Source organism: Mustela lutreola, chromosome 17 (genome assembly GCF_030435805.1).
Source record: "Mustela lutreola isolate mMusLut2 chromosome 17, mMusLut2.pri, whole genome shotgun sequence".
In the NCBI taxonomy this organism is placed as follows: domain Eukaryota; kingdom Metazoa; phylum Chordata; class Mammalia; order Carnivora; family Mustelidae; genus Mustela; species Mustela lutreola.
This window is the reverse complement of record NC_081306.1, coordinates 11,649,487-11,671,198: the sequence shown is the minus strand read 5'-3', so window position 1 is coordinate 11,671,198 and position 21,712 is coordinate 11,649,487. Positions and strand designations below refer to the sequence as shown.

General features: G+C 44.9%; 1 protein-coding gene and 1 long non-coding RNA gene across 2 annotated transcripts in view; one reads left to right on the top strand and one right to left on the bottom strand.

Annotated features, from left to right (window-relative positions):
- The window catches only part of BMERB1 (bMERB domain containing 1), a 105,900-nt gene that overhangs the window by 9,238 nt on the left and 74,950 nt on the right, over window positions 1-21,712 (top strand). The gene's annotated exons all lie outside the window — the stretch shown is intronic.
- LOC131819461 (uncharacterized) lies at window positions 1,229-10,518 on the bottom strand. The gene is made up of 3 exons (XR_009349194.1): window positions 10,455-10,518; window positions 10,207-10,287; window positions 1,229-1,363 (listed from the first exon to the last, which is right to left on the bottom strand). It is a non-coding gene; the product is annotated as an uncharacterized LOC131819461 (long non-coding RNA).

The window sequence follows — 21,712 nt, the reverse complement described above, 5'->3', positions numbered from 1 at the left end:
GTGATTTAAGGTCTACTGGCAAAAATAGAATTACCATATGATCCAGAAATCCCACTTCTGGGTATATATTTGAAAGAAATGAAAACAAGATATTGAAGAGATATCAGCACTCCCATGTTCATTGCAGCAATATTCCTAACAGCCAAGATTTGGAAACAATCTACATGTCCACTAACAGATGAATGGATAAAGAAGATGTGGTGTATATATCCAAAGCAGTATTATTCAACCAGAAGAAGGAAATCCTGCCATGTTCCCTTTGAGACAATGGATGGTCCTTGAGGGCATTAAGCTAAGTAAAATAAATCAGACAGAGAAAGACAAAGACTGCACGATCTCACTTATATGTGAAATCTAAAAAAAGAAAAAGAAGAAAAAGCCAAGTTCAGAGAAACGTAGTAGAGAAGCAGTTGCCAGAGGCTGGGGGATGAGGGAAAGAGAGAAAGGGGTTGGTAAAAGGGGCAAACTATCATTTAGAAGAGGAGTAAGGGCAGAGGATCTAATGTAAAACCTAGTGACTACAGTTGATAACACCATATCCTATAATTAATTGAAACTTGCTAAGAGTAGAACTTAGATGTTCTCTCTCTCTCTCTCTCTCTCTCACACACACACACACACAAGATCAGTAGGTCACGTGATGATGGATATGTTAATCCCTAGATGATAGTTCTTTCATACTGCATCTCCGTAACAAATCACCACAATGTGATCTTACGAGATCTTACGATATTGTCAGTTACACCTCAACCAAGCTGAGAAGAGGGAGTCTACAGGGAGCGGTCCCTGTTTCCAGGGGTGCTGAACCAAAGGACCAAGAGATGAGGCTGTCCCTCTTAGTCCTTTGGAAACAGGATTCAGGTCAGTTGGGTGACCCAATGCGTTCTTAGTGAAATGCTGTCCAGAGATGAATTCAGTTGTTTTGCTAGATGTGTATTTCTGAAGGCCTTTGAGAAGATGAGTCCTAATGGGGTCAAACCACATTTTATGGGCAAATCCAAGTGCAGTGATGTGATCCCGTCTTCTTGCAAGAACAATGATTGCAGAAACCCTGGATGTCATCTGTCGCTGTTCAGTGCTGAATGCGCAGCATCGACCACATTGGCCGGCACTTAGAAGCCTCTCATTCAATCAATAGTTGCCGAGTTAGGGGGCTGTTAATCCACAAAGACTGAGGTGCAAAGGATTTAATCATGTTTTGCAAACCTCTGAAATCATCAAACTAAAGAGTAAAGTTAGCTGGAATCTTGGTCTGAATCGTCTGCCTGTCCCCTGGTTTAGACAGTTTGTTCCCGGGGCTGTAGTTAGATGAGCAAGCGCCCTTGCTTTCCTGCTTCCAGGGAAAGAGGCACGATTTTCAGATCTGATACAAAATAACAGGAATAGGCACTGGTTATTGCCAAGTGGCCCTGTACTAACAGTGTCACGATGGGAGTAGGCTTGGCTAGGTGCTTAATGTCTGAGTCATATCTCCTTGACAATTAGATGTCCACAGAGGCGGGCACGCCGCTCAGAGTTGCTCAGATCTTTTTGCAACCACAGAACCAAAACCCAGCATGGCCACATTAAATATACCAGGCCATTAAAAGACCTTTTAATTTCATGCAGAGAACAGAGTCATCTTAGACGCCGCTGGTGGAACTGTTTGGAGTGTTCCAGGCTTTTTTGGAAAGCCACCGGATAACATCTATTAAAATTTAAAATGCTCAGATGCTTTGACCTAGCAGTTCCGACTCCTGGGACTCTGTCCAACAGAAATAAAAACACCAGCATACAAAAACATATGTGCACAAAATTTTTTAAAAAATGGACACAAAATCAAGGCCCACCAATAGCAGGATACATGAATAAATTGTTCATCTTCGTGCAATGCTGCAAAGCCATTAAAAAGGAAAAAAGGTAGAGGAAGACCAGTTGTCTTAGAAGTATGATTGGGGGGGGGGGCACCTGGGTGGCTCAGTGGGTTAAGCCGCTGCCTTCGGCTCGGGTCATGATCTCAGGGTCCTGGGGTTGAGTCCCGCATCGGGCTCTCTGCTCAGCAGGGAGCCTGCTTCCCCTTTCTCTCTCTGTCTGCCTCTCCGTCTACTTGTGATATCTCTCTATCAAATAAATAAAATCTTAAAAAAAAAAAAAAGAAGTATGATTGGGGGAGGAAAAGGAGAGCCAGGAAAACGTGTGTAACAGGATCTCGTTTCTGTAAAACAAAATTTTCTATGTCTCTGTCTCTCTAGCACATACAATATATAGCATTTATGTGCATGCGTCTGTGTGCGGTTTTATTAGGAAGAGAAAAACACAGAAGGATGCATAGTAAGTTGATGCCATAGGCTACCTGGGGGAAAAGACTGGAGGCAGGGCTGATGTGAGGGAAGGAAGAAGAGGCGGCAGCCATCAGCCAGGGAAAAAAGAAAATTAAACAGCTATTTCCCTGGCAATTAAAAAAAAAAAATCCTCTGATATTAACACACTTATCTATTTGTGCAAAGTTACACATTTGTGGGGTGGGGAAGAAGCATCCTAACGTCAGAAAGGTTAAAATGTGCTGGGAAAGGTGGGTCCCAGAATTGAGAGAGAATTTCCTCGGACTTAATCTTCACCACAGTCCTACAAAGATCAAGCAGTGTGTGTGTGTGTGTGTGTGTGTGTGTGTGTACAGATATATATCCAGGAGCTTAGAGATGGAAATCTTGCCTCATTAGTCAAGAATGAAGGGATTTGAATCTCTAGACTTTCTGGTTAAGAAGTTCATACCTTTTCCTCTACAATGATTTGTAAATGTCCAAGCATATTAAATTCCATTGCAATTTCCCATATTTTAAAAAAGGAAAGGCATCTGCAATAGTTTGTGGAGCTCTATTTTAAGAATCTGGGTCATCCCAGGGTGGACCATGTTCCTTTAGATCTTCTCTCTTTGCACTTCCCAGTTTCCCCCTGGTGGTTCCCAGCGCTGAGAAATGAAGCCGCTCACTCCCCATAATCCAGGTCTCAGAGACAAATTTGGGAAAAAGGCAATAATCAGGAGAGGCAGAGATCTAGAGGCTTTCTTCAACTCCTGTGTTGCTTCCTGTTACAGCTCAGGATGCTGTAACAAAAGGCCACAAACTGGGGGGTGGGGGGGTTATGAAAAACAGAAATTTCTTGCTTATGGTTCTAGAAGCTAGACGTCCAAGGTCAGGGCATCTGCGGATTCTGTGCCTGCTGGGGACCTGCTTCACAGATTGTCTCGTAGCTGCGTCCTCACATGGCTGAGCATAGAGGGAGTTCTCTAGGGTCTCCTTGATCAGGGCACTAATCCCATTCATAATAACTTCACCCTCAAGACCTAATCACCTCTCAAAGGTCCCACCTCCAAACACCACCACCTTGAGGGTGAGATTTTTCACATATGAATTTGGAGGAGGGAGGGCAGAGACATTCTAGCATCCTCCTTAGTCTTGGAAGGAATTAAGATAGCTGGAAGTTGGAGATCTGTCCAGGCTCCTACTCTAGGGGTGAAATGCTTTTACCAGGTGGCCCTTAGAAAGTAGCCATCATTTTGACAAGGAACAAAACTGATTCCCATTTTGGTTCTCTTTGGTTTTTGCATGCCCAGCACCCCATGTGACAAGTTCTCCCACTGGGGTGTTTGCAGTGCTGTGTTCCTGCTGGAAACCAGCCGCCCACCGAGCAGGGATCCGTCCATCTTCAACCTGTTGCCACAGACCTAGGGAAGGTGTTCCCAGAGCACGTCCTGCTGGTTAAATCCGGTGCAATGCCATCCGCCATCCACCATCTATAAGAGCGGCTCAGCCCCGGCCCAGGGCGGCCCCGGGCTGGGTTCCAAGAGCTAAGACGTCTGCTTTCCCAGGGATCAGTTCTGCCTTAGAGCAGGGTTTTTGTTATTTCCCAAATGCTTAGCCAGGACTGGTTTAGTTTTATGTGTCTTTCTTCTCTACAGAAATAGAGATTTTTTTAAAAAAATGAGATAAAACTCAACAATACCATAAAATGAATGCTGAACACTGAAGTGTACAAGTTAGTGGCATGTAGCACGTGCACCATCTTATGCAACCCCTGCCTCCAGCTACTCCCAAGAAAGCGTGTACCCATGCAGCAGTCCCTCCCCATGCACCCTTCCCCTAGTCCCCGGCAACTGCTTTTTGTCTCTATGCAGTTACCTTTTCTGGATGCTTCAGATAAATGGAATGGATCAGTGTGTAAGCTGGCTTCTTTCACTGAGTGTAGTGGTTTTTTAAAAAAGATTTTATTTATTTATTTGAGAGAAAGAGCACAAGCAAGGGGAGCAGCAGGCAAAGGGAGAGGGAGAAGCAGACTCCTGCTGAGCAGGGAGCCCGATGTAGGGCTCCATCCTAGGATCCTGAGATCATGACCCGAGCCAAAGGCAGATGCTTAACCTATTGAGCCACCCAGCCACCCCCTCATTAAACCTAATTACCTCCTTATAGGCCTTACCTCTAACTACAGTCACATGGGGGGGGTGGTGCTAAGGCCTTAAAACAGGAATTTGGAGGGACAATTAAGTCCCTAACAAGAGACTTGGGATTTTGGACTGGACATCATGTTTTAGCATCATGAGGTCTTAGGGCTGGAGGGAAATTTGTGGAGTTCCTTTGTCCAGGATTTCTCGACCTTGGCCTTACTGACATTAACATTTGGAGCTGGATCACGCTGTACTGTGGGGGCTGTCCCAGGCATTGTAGGATGGCCAGCAACATTTCTGGCCTCTGCCCATTAGACGCCAAGTAGTACCACGCCCTGCACTCCTGCCCAATTGTGACAACAAAAAACTACCTCCCAACATTGCCAGATGTTCACGAGAGGGGAGGACTTGTCCCCAGTTGAGAGGCGCCGTTCAGATGTAATTCCTTTTTGATACAGACACCCTAATTTTGTGATGCGGACGATTCCAAAGATTTTTCTACCCCATCTCTGCACTTTGGTCCCAAGGTTTCTGGCCTCTTTTTCTCCACATGCCTCACAGTTTTCTGTTCACATGCACAGAAAGTACTGTTGATAAAAACTGTATGGGCTGTGTTCAGGAGTAAGCCAAGAGAAACCCGATTATGAGCTCCCTAAAGCCTAAAGAAATCTCCCCATGCAAAATGGATTCGATTTTCCTCAAGGCATTCCTGCCTGGGAGGATTTCTATTCACTACAAATTGAAGTGAAGAAGAAATTGTCGCTTACACTGACAACAAAGAAAATGTTTCAGGGAGATAAACATCAACTCTTAGCTCTGCTACCAAAATGAGGGGATTTATGTCAGCCTGGAGAACATGGACTCAAGGTTTTCTCTGGAAAGCTCTGTCCAGGGACTGACCATTTTTTTTTTTTTCTCTATTACTACCCCAAAGAGTGCACAGACCATAATGAAAGGGACCAAGAAAACAGCATAATGGGTACAGATGACATCTCCATTCTTGTGAACTGAAATGAGCCCTTGGTTTGGTGGGGTGGAGAGGAGACGGAACACATGGTTCCTTTAATATACCGGATGAATTTCTTTAGCGTAGACGTGTCCTGAGAAATTTATTTATCAGTATTCCTGTATTCCAGTATTTATTTATCAGTATTCCTGATGATTTGGGTGTCCTCTCCTCTTCTTAAGAATGACTGTGTGGGGGCACCTGGATGGCTCAGTGGGTTAAAGCCTCTGCCTTCGGCTCAGTCATGATCTCAGGGTCCTGGGATCGAGCCCCGCATCGGGCTCTCTGCTCAGCGGGGAGCCTGCTTCCCTTCCTCTCTCTCTGCCTGCCTCTCTGCCTACTTGTGATCTCTGTCTGTCAAATAAATAAATAAAATCTTTAAAAAACAAACAAACAAACGACTGTGTGTATGTGTCTGCCTATTAAAGTGTTTACGGTTCTAGTCCTTCTACAGGGCATAAGACAAAAATTGTTATTTCTGGAGATAGCCTAGCTCTGTGTGATCCTCAGCTCTGACTATACATTAGAATCCCCTGAGTAGCCTTTAGTACAGTTAGCCCACTTCCTCACATCCCTTTTTTATAAAGATTTTATTTATTTATTTACTTATTTACTTGAGAGAGAGAGAGAGAGGGAAAGTGTGTGTGTGTGTGTGCGCGCACGCACGCGTGTGCATGAGTGACGGTGGGGGGAGGCAGAAGGAGAGGGAGAGAGAAAATCTCAGGCAGACTCTGTGCTGGGTGCAGAGTCCAACGTGAGGGCTTGATCTCACAACCCTGAGATCATGACCTGAGCTGAAATCAAGAGTCAGATGCTTAAATGACTGAGCCACTCAGGTGCCCCTCCCCACTCCTTTTTCAATGGACGAGATATTCCTGCCCCACAAGGACGGTGATATTCCCAAATGCTCAAGCTGCGCAGAACCAAAACTTGAACCCATTTATCCTGTCTATTCAAAAGGAGCTAAGTAAATAAGAGTTCCCTTCCTTTTTACAATATTATTTTATTTTATTTATTTGAGAGAAAGAGGAAGCATGAGCAGGGGTGAGGAACAACAGGAGAGGGAGAAGCACACTCCTGGCTGAGCAGGAAGCCCCATGCAGAGCCTGATCTCAAGGCCCTAAGATTATGACCTGAGCCAAAGGCAGATGCTTAACCAGTTGAGCCACCCCAGTCGCCCCCAGAGTTTCCTTCCTAATAAAGGAATTCCTCCCCCAAACCTGAAAACTCTCAGTAAAATAAATTACTCTCAGTAAAATAAATTACTAAATCCTCAACTGTAACTCTGTCCTTGTTCTTGGCAGAACAATTCAACCCACGAGTCCTGTTGCCCTAGATCTGCCATCCATTTCTGAATACAAAAGATACTACTGCTATTATGATTAGCAAACATGGTTCTAAAATTTGTCCTGGATCGAGAGAGGCATACCCAGTATTAGATGGACCAGCCTCTCCATTAATGTAACTCCTTTTCTGAAACACAATCATCTATATTTAGAAAAGATAATTGTTTGCTTGTTCATGTTTCTCAAAGAAACAGCCGGCTACTACACGATGATGTGGCAGTAGCAGGAGAAATTCACCCACAGTTCTAATGGGGCATAGGGCAAGAGACAGGGCATATTTGAGGGAACACAGAAAAACATTAACGTATCTTTGTTATTGTTAAAAGGTAATTTTCAGGGGCGCCTTGCGGGGGGGGGGTGCTCAGTTGGTTTAGCAGCTGACTCTTGGTTTCAGCCAAGGTTGATCTCAGGGTGGTGGGATCGAACACCACGTCCACCTCTGGCTCCACACTCAGTGGGCAGTCTGCCCGAGATGGTCTCTCTCTCCCTCTGCGCCCCCTCCCCCGTTCACACACTCTAAAAATACATAAATCCTTAAAAAAAGATAATTTTCAGAAAAAGGTAAAATCACAACTCTCATGATGATATAAAAACAAACATGTCACAGGGCACTGGGGCTCAGCTGATTAAGCATCTGATTCTTCATTTCAGCTCAGGTCTTGATCTCAGGGTCAGGAGTTTGAGCCTTACTCTGGGCTCCGTGCTGCGCATGGAGCCTACTTAAAAAAAAAAAATTATATAACAGGAGAGCCTGGGTGGCTCAGTGGGTTGAGGCCTCTGCCTTCGGCTCAGGTAATGGTCCCAGGGTCCTGGGATTGAGCCCCGCATCGGGCTCTCTGCTCAGCGGGGAGTCTGCTTCCCTCTCTCTCTCTGCCTGCTCTCTGCCTACTTGTGATCTGTCTGTCAAATAAAATCTTTTAAAAAAATTTATACACACACACACACACACACACACACACATATAGAAAAGAAAAAATTTTTAAAGACCTACATGGTGAAGATTTTATTCTGCTCAGTCCTGGGGGGAACCAAGTAGATGTTACAACCTGAATTCAACAGTCTGAAGAAGAGACTAATATACAGATCAGGAATATCGATACGACGGGGTAACAGAAAGTAAATCTGGGTTTTCTTGAAGGAGAGATAAGTCAGTCGGACCTCTACTAGCTAGCTGAGGATTTGCAAGTGCACGAGCATTATTTTTGCCTCATTATACTACTACTTACAGAGCTGTAAAACAGCTCAAAGACAAGGAAAGACCAGAATCAGATAACCCGGGAGGCGAGCCCTAGGTACATAATCTCCCTTCCAAGCCCTTTCCCCCTTACCCGACCCAGGCACACTCCTCAAGAGGAAGCAGGGGGAGATCAGGTTCTGAATTAACCAGCTTTCCCGCACAGAGAAAGCGACACGTTTTCAAGAGTTAACGGTTAGGAAAATCATCCTTGAGAGCTGAAAATGATTTCAAATGAAACCTGGTCTGGGGAAAGTCTGTACTTGCAAACGAGTCCAGAGGGGACAGAAAAATGAGGGAGAACACAATCTATTAATTATCCAGACGTTGATCTCTTGATGCCAAACATTTTATGGACTTGAAAGCACCATCCAGATGTTCAGCTTGAGAGGCTAAGTTGCTGCTCAGCAAATGAAAATTATCTCGTGTGTGTGTGTGTGTGTACACATGTATGTATATATTTTCAAGTTCATGTATGTATGTATATATTTTCAAGTTCAGGGTCATTTCCATATATCCTGTGACATATCTCCCAACCCTGCCTGGTTAACAGATCTTCCTTTCAAAGAAGACACTGTTAAACACGGGAATTGGCACACACTAGGAATTCCGTGCGTGTCTGCCGAATTGCATTGCAGTAATTGATTCCTAAGCAACTGAGGCATGTTGCTTCTTTTCCAGGAGGAGGTAGGGATACTGGGCAGGATGTTCACAAGCTTCTAAAAATGGCCCTGAGAAAGAAATCACTTTGGCCTCTGTGGGACTGGAATCGGGTGTCTCGATTTACAGTACGTACTCAGCTGCCACTTGTATTATCTAAAAATAAAGCCAAGCAGCTTGGAGTTGGCAAGGGAGTCCAAACCCCTTGGTGTTCCATTACTTACTAGCTTGACATACGCAGCGGCTCGGTGTATAAGATCTGGAGACTCCTCACAGAGGCAAATCGGAGGCAGGGTTTAAAGATAGAAATCTGTGCATCCATTTGTCTTTTTGCCACATTTATGAAATCCGCCATCTGGACGCTCGTGGTCCAATAACATGATCTCTCATATGACCGGAGGCCTTTTCTCAAAGGCAGCATTTCCTAAACCGTGTTCTGAGAAAGAGCAGCTGGTAATAGGTTTTCTAAGAAAAAGGGAGGACTCGGGCGTGAGCTTGGGAATTGCTGGGTGAAATTTAGTGGCGCACAGATCTTGATGGTAGGGATCTTCAGGCTAAAGCCCGCTGTGAATTTCAAAGGTGCAGGACGTGCCTTGGGGCTGGTGTCCTGCCCTCACTTCTGCCCGCTCTGCTGCTGACCAGCATTTTTATCCCCCTCTTTTTTGGCTTATCTCCTCTTTCCCCCAAACTTCCCATTGCCTTTGACATCAAGGGCAAACTCCTCTACCATAGACAGATAGATAGACAGATGGACAGATGGATAGATGGATGTATAGATTTTTTTTTTTTTTTTTTTGAGAGAGAGAGAAAGAAAAAGAGAGGGGTAGAGGGAGAGAGGATCTTAAGCGAGCTCCACACCCAGGGCTCGATCTCAATCTCATGATCAGAGCTGAAATCAATTAGGCATTTAGGCTGGGCACTTAACTATCTGAGCCTCCCAAGTGCCCCACCTCTACCATTTTTTGTTGACTGTCCTTACTTATTTATTTTAAGGTTTATTGGCGTGAGAGCAAGAGTCAGTGGGGGAGGGGCGGAGAGAGAGGGAGAGAGACAGAATTCCAAGCAGGAATTCTGCAGTCCGCCCAGTGCAGAGCCTGAATCAGAGCTGGATCCCACCACCCCAAGATCATGACCTGAACCGAGATCAAGAGGCAGACACTCAACAAACTGAGCCACCCAGGTTCCCCTCATATTTACTTTTTAATTTGAGGATAATACACCCTGCCTGGTCTTCCCCACCCTCCTTAATCCGCACCTTCTCTCCCTCCCGACAGACTTATTTCCCTCCATGGTCTGCAATTCACCTCTGATCTGCGATCAGCTGCCTTCACATCCTCATCTGTAAAATGGGACTAATACGTCCCTATCTCATCATAGTGATGGAGAGTAATCAGTGGAGGTGAGGCACTGAACACAGTGCCCAGCACGTGATAAGGGCTTGATCATAGCAACTGTTATTATTACTGTTGTTGATATTGTTGTGACTCCCTTCTTGGTGCCGTGCCACCCTCCTTTCTTGTCTGCTTAAGCGTGCTCCTACCTTGCCTTGTTGGCAGGTCCAGTGAATTCCCTGCTTTTGCAGCTCCTTTCCTGCGGTGTACACAGTGGATCTCTGCTCCTTCTGTAAAAGAAAATACCAACATAGCCCCCAGGTCCCACCCAGACTGGCTCCAAGTCCCACCTACAAAGAATACACATGTTGCCAAGGTTTCAGGCTCCCCTCCTCCAGAAGCCCCCATATTGCCTTCCAGTCCCCCCGTATTTCGAAGAATTTCTTCCATTTCTGACCTCCTGTTATACTTCCTGTCCTGGGTCCTTGATCTGCCTCACCCCATTGATCCTAATCTCCCCTAGAGCAGGAAACAAGCCTTACCTTTATTTTAATCTCCCTCTAGCGTTTCAGCCAGGGGTTGGCAAACTCTTTCCATGCCGGGCTAGACAGAAAATACTTTCGGCTGCACAGTCCATACAGTCTCTTTCAAAATGACTCGGCCCTCCTGGTGGAACCCCAGAGCTGCCACGCACGAAAACGCCCGAATGAATGGGCACAGCCATGTTCCTTATGAACTTTATCTCTGGACACCGAAATTTGGATCTCATGCCATTTTCCCACGTCGTGAGATTTTCTTCTTGGGATTGTTTTTTCCCCCAACCATTTAAGTGGGCGTCTTTGGCCTTCAGGCTTGTCAACCCCTTGCCTAGACAAATGCCAGGCAGAGAGAAGGCGGTCAGATCCCAAGTGACGGTTTGTTTGCTGCAGGAGAAAGTTCTGGCTGCTTTGCCTTTGCTGTTGTGCCTGCTTCTTCCAGTCACCAGTGGCAGGCTTTCAGCTTGCAGAGCTTGTCCTGCAGGTGGGGAGAATATGTTGCCCGAGAGACCAGTTGGCGTGGTTTGGTGTTTCTCTCATAGGTGCTCGTCTGGGGGCTTTCCGTACATAGGAGATAGGACTGGTTGACAAGCCAACAGAAATCGACTCTGGATAACCGAGAGGCTTTCCATGTGTGGGGGTAACCCCGATCAGCTTAAGGGGCTGCAAACAGAGTTTAAACAATGAAATAAAAGTGAATAGAAAATATGAGGATGCATGTAAGGCACTAAGGGTAAATATTAATTTGATTCTTTTTTTAAAATTTTATTTATTTGACAGAGAGTACAAGTAGGCAGAGAGGCAGGCAGAGAGAGAGGGGAAGGAGGTTCCCTGCTGAGCAGAGAGCCCAATGCGGGACTCGATCCCAGGACCTTGGGATCATGACCTGAGCCTTTAGGCAGAGGATTTAACCCACTGAGCCGCCCAGGCAGCCCAAATCTGTGCGATTCTTATTTTACTTCTGCTTATGAGCGTATGTGGATGCCGGGACCACTCTGTGTGGGTCTCACTGTGGATCCCATTTATGTAAGCTTGCAGAGCAGAGAACCTTAAGGAGAAAAAAAAAGGAGTTTATTGGAAGCGCGCGGAAATCGTTACAGAGTAATAATAATTTTTAAAAAGGCTAAATAGCCAGGTTTTGAAAGGAAGAGGACCCATGATCACTCCCGAGTTCTGGGTACAAAATCAATCAATCCAAGTGGCAGAAAATTCAAGCTGACTCAGCACACCCTTTCCTGGCTTCAGTCTCCAGACCCTGTGCTCAAGATTCAAACACACAAGGAGAGGACAGAGAGACAAATCTCTGAGTTAACCGGTGTCAGCTGTGTTGCCTGAAAAAGATCTGACCTCCTGTGTGCGAAAACTCCCGAAATGAGAACCTAGAAAGGCAGGCCGGACCCTACAAACTTTCCCAGTGCCTCCTCCCGATACTGACCTTTGCAACTACCCTCAGGCAGTGGGCCCCCCCTGGTCACGGTCACAGGACCGGCTCCATGAGCCAACAGTGGCTGCAGGACGGTTGGGGGAAGCCACACTAAGGTCACAGACAAATGCCTATGTTAGTGTAGCTCCACCGGTACCCAAGCCTGGGCTAGCAAGGGGGTGGCATCTTGACTGGCGGTCCCAGCACACAGCACTGCACAAGCAAGAGAGACTCTCACAAATACAACGGAGGTGCATGCAGGGCCAGGGAAAGGACAATGGGTTTGCAGAGCAGAATCTCTCCATCCCTCAACAGATGACCTCCCTCCCCAGGGCGGAGGCTGCTTTTCCCTCTCCCATAAAAGTACCTAGGTTTTTTATTCTGATAACAAGAAGATGAATGCTCATTCTTTTTTTTTTTTTTTACTAGATTATCAGTTTATTATAAAAGGATATAGTTTAGGAAGAGCCGATGGAGGAGATGTGTAGGGCGAGGTATGGGGGCGGGGTGGCGAGTTTCCAGAGGCCCGTCTCCCTGTCTGTCCACACGTTCAGCAGCCCCGAAGCTCTCTGAACTCTGTCCTTCTGCGGTTTTATAAAAGCTTCATCACCTAGGCACGGTTGAGTCATAGTCTTTTTTAATTAAAAATACTGCAGATTATCAAAGAAAGCAAATGTCACTTAAAATAATGCTGCCGCCGTCAGATAGCCGCTGGCGACATCCTCTCAGGTGTCCCTTTGTCCTCCTCCCTTTCCTTCCCCTTTGCCCACACCCGCCCCCCCCCCCCCCTCCTCTGAATCCAAGAGAGACAAATCACAGTTTGGAATCGGGTCCCTTTTCTCACACATTTCCACGGTTCTAGGGCACCCCCCACACACACACACACTATGGACAGGAGGGAGGGTTCTTCTCTTTTTTAGTGTTTGGAGGCAGAGCTGCCTGCAGCTCACAGCAGGTGAAAAGGGGCAGCTCTTTCTCAGTGAGAAAATAGTCCTTGACAAATTGGATGTAACTCACACAATTTAAAGCCACGGTAACGAGAATGGGATGCAACCGAAAGTCTAACTTGACTCAATAAACACACGTTCTGATCCTTTGTGTACAAATGGCTTGCTGGGCACTGGGAGAGGGAGGAAAACCAAGGTGAATAAGGCAGAGTCACTTCCTTCCAGAAGCTCACCTTCCAGTAGGGGAGAGAATGACAGACAATGGGCCACGCCAGCCAGTGGTAAATGCGGGAAAACGTGATTAACATGCAGCTATCAAATTGGTTGGTTCTCATACATTTTCATTTCACAAATAGGCGGCATCCGGTCTGTCTTGCATTCCAGCCTCGCCTGGATCCCCTCCTGGTTGGTTGTTTTACTCTCAGTTCCCAGAGTGGGGAACCTATTCTGCAGGGGGCCTTTGCTTGGATTCTTGCCTTTCTCACCTGGCAAACTCCTCCTTTTCACGCTTTTAGGTGTTCAGTATCAGTGTCCCCCCTAAAAGGCTTTCCCTGGTCTCCCGCAGGCTCAGTGCCCTTCTGTCTTGCCAGTTTCCTTCCCATCACACGGTTACTCTATCCCTGACTCTGTTACAGAGGGGCTCACACGTGCTCTGTTTCTCCAGCGCTTGGCAAGGACTCAATTATTACTGGTTGAATGAATGAGAAATAAGTAAACGCGTCCAATGGGAGAACACACTTTTTGAAAAACAAAATCCAACCGAATACATTTTAAAGATCTTACGGGCTTTAATCACGATTCGGGCAGCAGCCAATCTAGTAGATAGAACAGAGCTCTGAAAAGCGGTACAAGGTAAGAGATTTTATAGCCACAAGGGAGCAGGAAGAAGAAAGTCGTACTAGACAAAAAGGTGGGTTGGTTATGGCATGGTTACTGTCTTTAAGGGGATGGCACAGGTTTGCCAGGTAGAGGATGTAACTAATCTATCAGGCAAGTCCTGATTGGTTTAAGGTTCCATTTCTGGGAGAGCTAAAACTGCAATTAAGTTAAGTCTCAGTGGGGCCTGGCATCAGTGATTCCATTTGGGGTCTGCTGTCTAGTTTCTAACACACTCCAATGAGAAAAGGGAACTGAGACTCATTGTCCTGATTCAGACAGGGCAGCTCTGATTAGTTAACAAAGGGAGACACTAAAGCAGTGTGGAAGGCTGGACTGAATCTTGCAACAGAAAAAGAACATTAATGGGAAGAGTGGTGAATTCAAATCAAGTCTGTGGCTTAGGGAATAGTATTGCACCAGGTAAATTTTAAGTAGACTCCACACCAAGCATGGAGCCCAATGTGGGGTTCGAACTAACGACCCTGAGATCGAGACCCAAGCTGAGATCAAGAGTTGGATGCTTAACTGACTGACCCACCTGGGCATCCCTAAAATTCTTCATTCGACACACGTGCCATTGTTCTGGAAGATATTAATACTGGAAGAAACTGGGTGAAGAGGACATGGGAACTTTCTGCAGTATGACTACAACTTTTCTCTAAGTCTAAAATTATTCCAAAATAGAAACTTCATTTTAAGAAGGGAGGGAGATGAGAAGCAGCAAAGAAGTCAGTGTGTGGGTATGACCAGTGGTGCAGAAGCTCTCTGAAAGTGTGAATATTATTATCTTGTTCTGACCTTTGTTTAGAACTTCTTCCAGAATGCTGGGATAGTGTGGGTCTTTGCTTCTGGCTCCATGATAGCCAATCCAGAAAGGTTTATCTGTGGTTAGTAAACTCATTCAAGTTTTGGAGGTATGGGATAACACTTCAGAGAAGGAAGCAGAGGGACCACACTGAGCTTTCTGTTCCCTCCTGGGCAGTGACCTATGAGGGGTCACTCATTTTCAAGGCTGAATGAACAAAAAAGTCAACCACACTCAAGAATACGAGGAAAAATATTTAAAAAGTTTTTTATTCCCATGTGCCAAGTTTTATGGCCCAATTTTGTATTTTCAGAGAAATATCAGGTCTCCCCATTTTTAATCACATTTTAAAATTTTTTTAATTATTTATTTGAGAGAGAGAAGAGAGAGCCAGAGCATGAGCAGGGGGAGGGGATGAGGGAGAGGGAGAAGCAGACTCCCTGCTAAGCAGAGAGCCCAATGCGGGGCTCGATCCCAGGACCCTGAGATCATGAGCTGAGCTGAAGTTAGATGCTTAGCCGACTGAGCCACCCAGCCACCCCTAATCACAATTATTAAAAAAAATAAGAAATTCTCTAAATAATAAACCCTAATTTGATGCTAACTGAATAATGACTAACTCTATTTCTCCTACACTTGTCGAGCACCTCAATTCAGTCTAGGACATTTATCAAGGTTCTACTGAGTGTGTGGGACAACAGCAGCCATTATTGAAAAAAACAAGAAATCCTACCTCTGGGATCAAATAATTTTCAGTCTCCTAGAAGAGGGTCTTTTGTGATATCAAGAGTGTTTTATTTTTATTTTTTTAAGATTTTATTTATTTATTTGACAGACAGAGATCACAAGTAGGCAGAGAGGCAGGCAGAGACAGAGGGGGGGGAAGGCTCCCTGCTGAGCAGAGAGCCCAATGTGGGGCTCCATCCCAGGACCCCAAGATCATGACCCGAGCCGAAGGCAGAAGCTTTAACCCACTGAGCCACCTAGGCATCCCAAGAGTGTTTTAACTCTCAAAAAAAAAGGGCACATGGGTGACTCAGTCAGTTAAGCCTCTGACTCTTGGTTATGGTTCAGGTCATGATCTCAGGGTTGTGAGATCGAACCCCATCTCAGGATCCAAGCTCAGCGGGGAGTCTGCTTAAGATTTTTCTCTCTTCCTCTCCCTTTGCCAACCTCCCCCTGTGCCCAGGCACATGCACATGATCTCTCTCAAATAAATAAATAAACCTCTTTTTAAAAGTTTCATAAAGTGGCACCTGGGTCGCTCAGTGGTTGAAGCTTCTGCCTTCAGCTCAGGTCATGATCCCAGTGTCCTGGGATCAAGCCCCGAGTCAGGCTCTCTGCTCAGCGGGGAACCTGCTTCCTCCTCTCTCTCTCTGCCTTCCTCTCTGCCTACTTGTGATCTCTGTCAAATAAACAAATAAATAAATAAATATCTTTAAAAAAGAAAGTCTCATAAAATGAGCTTGCAAAATTAATTCCTTTGCATTGCAATAATAAACACATGCAGTATACTTGTTTAAATGTATTTTGCAAAGTCAAGTTATACCTAATCAGATCATAGTGTCAAAACTTATGTCTCATTTTGTTAATGCCTAACTGATTTTTCCTTCTGTCGTCTAACTTGTAATCATTATAAGCTTAGCCATGGCCAGTATTAATTATTAACTGCATTGATGGAGAGCAGTCATGCTTGAATGTGTCCTTCTCAAACAAGCCACTGGAAGGGACCAAGAAGAACTGTCAAGTTTCCGGCCCTACTTGCCTTCCTTCGGGTCCGTTTCTCTTCTGAACTACATATTAAAATCACCTATGCCCAGACAACAGCTCAATCTCAACACAGATTCTAATATCTGGGAACATGCAATAGGCTTTTGACCATAAATGACTTTGCATGAAGCTACAAGATCAAGATCACTACTCTGTTATACTGTGAACATGGTGGGGGCTGAGCAAGAAAAAATGGAGCTCAACACTCAGCAAATTACATTCGAAAGACTCTCCTTTGAACAGAGCAATAGTTCAGATAGTGGAATCTGGTTACAATGAGTATTTTGTGAGAAATCATTTACATGGGCTCCGAAGCATCTACAATCTCTTGCAACAAAGAAGGCTTGAAATGAATAGGGGAAGGATAGAAAAATGTCACCTGAAAAATGCACAATGATGGCCACCACCAGGGTGTTCCAAAATCTTGATTGGCCTGGGACTGCCCCCAGTTGAGCACTGATAAGTCCTGCATTCCAGGAAGCCATCAGCCCCAGAGCAATCTAGGCTAGTTGGTTGCCCCTACTACCTGTTTTATGGAGATTGCAACATAAGAAAGTGTTTGCTACCCAATGGTGCACAATACAACTGGTCACCCCTGCTTATCCCTGACACGAAAGGCCAGGTACTGTGATGCTGGAGGTAGCTGCTTCAAGAACATGGCCCCCAAGGAGAAAAATATATGCATGGAATGAGCCGGTATACTGGATGCACATGAGCCAAGTCAACAAAGCAGGCTGATGTTAACTAGATATCAAGATAGGAAATAGCTTTATTTTAAGGAACAGTCCTTCCCCACAATTCCGGGTTGTGAGTTCGAGCCTCACATTGGGTGTATAAGGAACGTTCCTTTGAAGCATTCACTAACAAGGCAATTTAACCTCTATACTGAAGCCAGGACCTTCTGGCCTGATTTTCCTTCCATTTTCTCAGAAAGGACTGTAGTTAATGTTTGACTGTTCTTTATAGCAATTTCTGGCTAAACAAGTTGACATTTTCCTTTCTCTTCAGGCAGTGGAGAAGTAAGAGATTGAATTAATTTTGTGGTATTTATTGCAGGGGCTGCAGGAGATGCTGTCACTAGGCTTTTAAAAAGTCTTTTAAAAGTCATATGTGCTCATTATAAAAATTCAAGCAATACAGAATGTAAAAAGTAGAAAGTCAGAGCCATTTCTCACCCTTAAACTACCCCCAAATTTGGTGGACATATATTACCTTAAGTATTTCTTCAAGGAAAGGAATTATATGTAGTAAACATAGCCTAATTTTTTCACTCAAAATATCATGGCCAACTTCCTATGTCAATAATACAGAACTAGCTCATCCCCCCATCCCCAACTTTTTTAAAAGATTTATTTATTTGACAGAGACACACAGAGAGAGCAAGCAGGTGGAGGGGCAAAGGGATAAGGGGGGGCGAGTGGACTCCCCACTGAGCAGGAGCTGGACTCAGGGCTGGATCCCAGGGCCCCAAGGTCATGACCCGAGACAAAATCAGGAGTCTGATGCTGAACCGACTGAGCCATCCAGGTGCCCCGTAGCTCATCCTTTTTGATGACTGCATAATCTTCCAATGTCTGGGTACCCCTAACCAGTTCCCTACTGATGGACATGTAAGCCACATAATATTTCTGCTCTTATTGTCAATGCTACAGTAAATATCTTTTTTAGTTTCTGTCACATCTATCCCATTATTTCCTCTGTTTAAATTCTTAAAAGTGGAATTGCTGGATGAAAGGTGTTCTGTTAGGTTTAGATTGTGAGAGGTATATGTAAGTCTGAATTCATTTTGTGGGGTTCATTTTGAAACTATATTAAAATTTCTTAATTATGCCAAAAGAAAATGTGATTCAAAGTGAATGTGATGTAGTAGAAAAAGTAGCAGACTAGAAGCCAAATTCCTTGGTTCCAGTCCTTGTTCACCCCAACCTAAATGTCTGATCTCTGACAATTCCCTTAAGCTGACTCTTGTCTCCCACTCTCTCTTGTCTCGTGAATCTTCCAAATAATTGACAGAGTCATTTTGTACAATATGAGTGTGACCCACTGTTTAAATCCATTAGGAATTCAACATTGCCTTCAGGCTGCAGCTGAATTCCTTTCTAGCTCCCTAGCAGCTTGCCTTTCTAGTTTTATCTCCTTCCACATACCCTACCAGGACCTTGGATGCAGCTGCCAACATTTCCTTATATTACTTGCAAGGCTTACAGTTTAACATGTTTCCAGGCTGTGTTTGAGGTTGCTCCCTCCTTCTAGAATACACAGTTCCCACTTCTCTGACCTGTTAGTTCCTCCTCATTCTTCAATAAATAGCCTGGGCTTCTTGCCTCCTTAGAAGGATTTCCTGATCTCCCCAAGTTGAATGGGTATCCCTCCTTTTGGCTTTCATGGACATAATGTATTATCCCATGCGTCCTCGGTAATGTAGCACTAATCATACTGCACTATAATGGCTGACTGTTTTGTCTGGGTCACATCCCTCTTTAGAGGGCAGAAACTAGGACCTGCTCATCTTTGAGTCCCCAGCGTCTATCACAGTGACTGACACAAGTAGGTGTTGGCTAAATCCTTGCAGAATAAACAACTGATCTGACAAAGAAGTGATTAGATTCAGTGATACAAAATTCTGTAATTTTATGAGAATTAAAAATTGACAGGAGCCCCAGAGCAACCACTAAATACCTCAAAATAAGATAGTGATGGGACTCCTTGGTAGCTCAGTTACTTAAGTGTCTGCCTTCAGCTCAGGTCATGAACCTAGGATCCTAGGATTAAGTCCCGCACTGGGCTCCTTGCTCACCAGGGAATCTGCTTCTCCTTCTGCCTTCCTCTCTCCTTCTCTGACAAATAAATGAATAAAATCTTAAAAACAAAACAAAGATGGTGGAAAACAAACAAACAAACAAACAAAAGAATTAAAATGGCACACTAGAAAATAGAAAATAAAAGAAGTCCTTAAAGGAGCAACAGAGGAATAAAAAGACACAGAGAAAACAAATAGCAAAATGGCAGGTGTAAATCCAATCACATCATTATCACATTAAAGGGACACCTGGTGGCTCAGTCTTAAGCCTGCCTTCCACTCAGGTCATGATCCCAGGGTCCTGGGATGAGGCCGATGTGGGGCTCTCTGCTCAGTGGGAAGCCTGCTTCTCCCTCTCCCCTTCCCCCTGCTTCTGTTCCCTCTCTTGAATGTCTCTCTCTGTCAAATAAGTAAATAAAAAATTTTTTAAAAATCACATTAAATGTAAATGGATTAAATGCTCCAATTGGAAAGCAGAGATTGTCAGACTGGAGGAGGGGAATGGGGAAGACCCAACTACATGCTGCCTATGAAAGACAAATGTTAGATTCAAAGACACAAACAGGCTGAAAAGGAAAAGATGGAAAAATATATACCAGGCAAACACAGGAGAGCATGAATGATTCTACTAATGTTGAACAAACTAGACTTTAAGACAAAAAAAACCCAAAACAAAACACTAGAGACAAGGAGGGACATTTTGTCATGATGAAAGGGTCAATGTAATAGGAAGTTCCAACATTTATAAACAGAGATGCATCTAACCACAAAAGTAGAAGGGAAGAGTAGAATGAGTGGTATGTGTTTTCAGAAGCATCCCCTGGAACCTCTCCAAGTTCTTTTCTCTATTCCATTCAAAGGCATCATGCTCAGGTGTACCATAGTGGGGTCTCTGATGCAGGAAAGAAATCACAGCAGCATCGGTAGGAAAGAGCCTAAGGGAGGAGGCACCATCATTTTTAGGTGGGGCAGTGGGAGGGTGTTCGAGAGCCCATTCTCAACACAGCGCCCCTGGTCCCCAGACTTTTGTTCTCTTCTTCTCTTCTCAGGTCTCTGTTCCCTTGGTTGTTCTCCCATTGCCACACGGCACATCTCATTAGCTCTGGTCTTGATGCCACCAACCTTCCATTTTCTGCATCGAATTAGCACATTTTCTACTTTAATTCCTGTCCCACTTTCAGATGGATAGTACCACCTTCTGGTGTAACCAGGAAGCCCTAATTTAAATGATTGCTTTAAAATTCCCCTAGCCTTCTCCAACTTCCAAGGAAGTGGACTCCCAAGAAGACTTCTCTGAGGGGGGTGAGGATTCTCTGATACAAACTGGAAAAGTCCAGAGAGGACTAAACAGCCCTACCTAAGAAAAAAACCCTAAAAACTACAGGTACAGGGAGTTGGGGGCAGTGCTTGGGACCCTGGAGCCAGCTTGCCAGAGAGGGGTGGGGGACAAAACTGGAGGAGATTCAGGGAAGTATCAAGGGTATACGAGGAAAAGAGATGCAAAGTAAGAAGACATTTAGATATTTTGCTCTGGGATGAGTCAGATAACCATCTCTCCCTAAAGCTTCAATTAAAGAAAAAATACATTACTTCCTGTTGGAGTTGGGTTTGTTGTCTTTGTTTTTCATTTTAATTTTTGATGTTTTTATGTGCCAAAATCAGCCTGAAGGTGGTCAAAGCAAGAAGCAAGGGTGGGCCACATTGAGACTAGGCAGTCAGTGTGACCCGTCAGCAAACCAGCTTAACACACCAATGACTACTGGCTGAGCACCTACCTACCAGCTCTGCCTAGTTCCAGGGATTCCAAGATGAATGACCCACTGTGCCTGCCCTGAAGGAATTTATGGGCTGATGAGAGAGACAGCCACATTAATACATAATGATCTCATATGTTAAGTACCTCATAAGAGGGAAAATCTGGGTACATTGGGAACTCAGAGACTTCTGGCGCAGCCTGGGGAGCCCAGGAGGGCATTCAGACAAATGACCCCTGTGCTCAGGTGACCGGATGAGGAAGGAAACCAACAAAGTCACAGAAGTGCAAAGCAGAGTAGTGCTTCCGGAAACTAAACACAGTTCATTGTCAAGAGAACGTACCTTGCATGGGTTCTATTCTCACCCTTCCTTCCTCCCCTCCCCTTCCTCCCTTCCTTCCCAACCACCCACCCACCCTCCTAACCTCTCTCATTCCTTCCTTCCTTCCTTCTACCTCGCACTCATCCATTCACCGAAGAGAGTTCATTCCATGCCCTCTGGTTTCAAAACTTGCTGCTAGAAGCCAGGAATAAAACACGGGAGAAAGGAACCTACCCATGGCTCTCAATGGAGCTAATGATACCAACAGAAATCTAATTTCCACCTGAGTTAAGTGCTATGCAGGAGAAGTCCAGCTGGGGCTGACAGATAACAATGCCCGGTTAACTTCGAATTTCAGACCACCAAGAAATCATTTTTGAGGTATAAGTATATCCCATGCCACATCTGGAACATACTTATACTAAAACATTGGTTTGTCTGAAGTTGGGAGTCAAGGGTGGGTCTGGGGCACAGACACG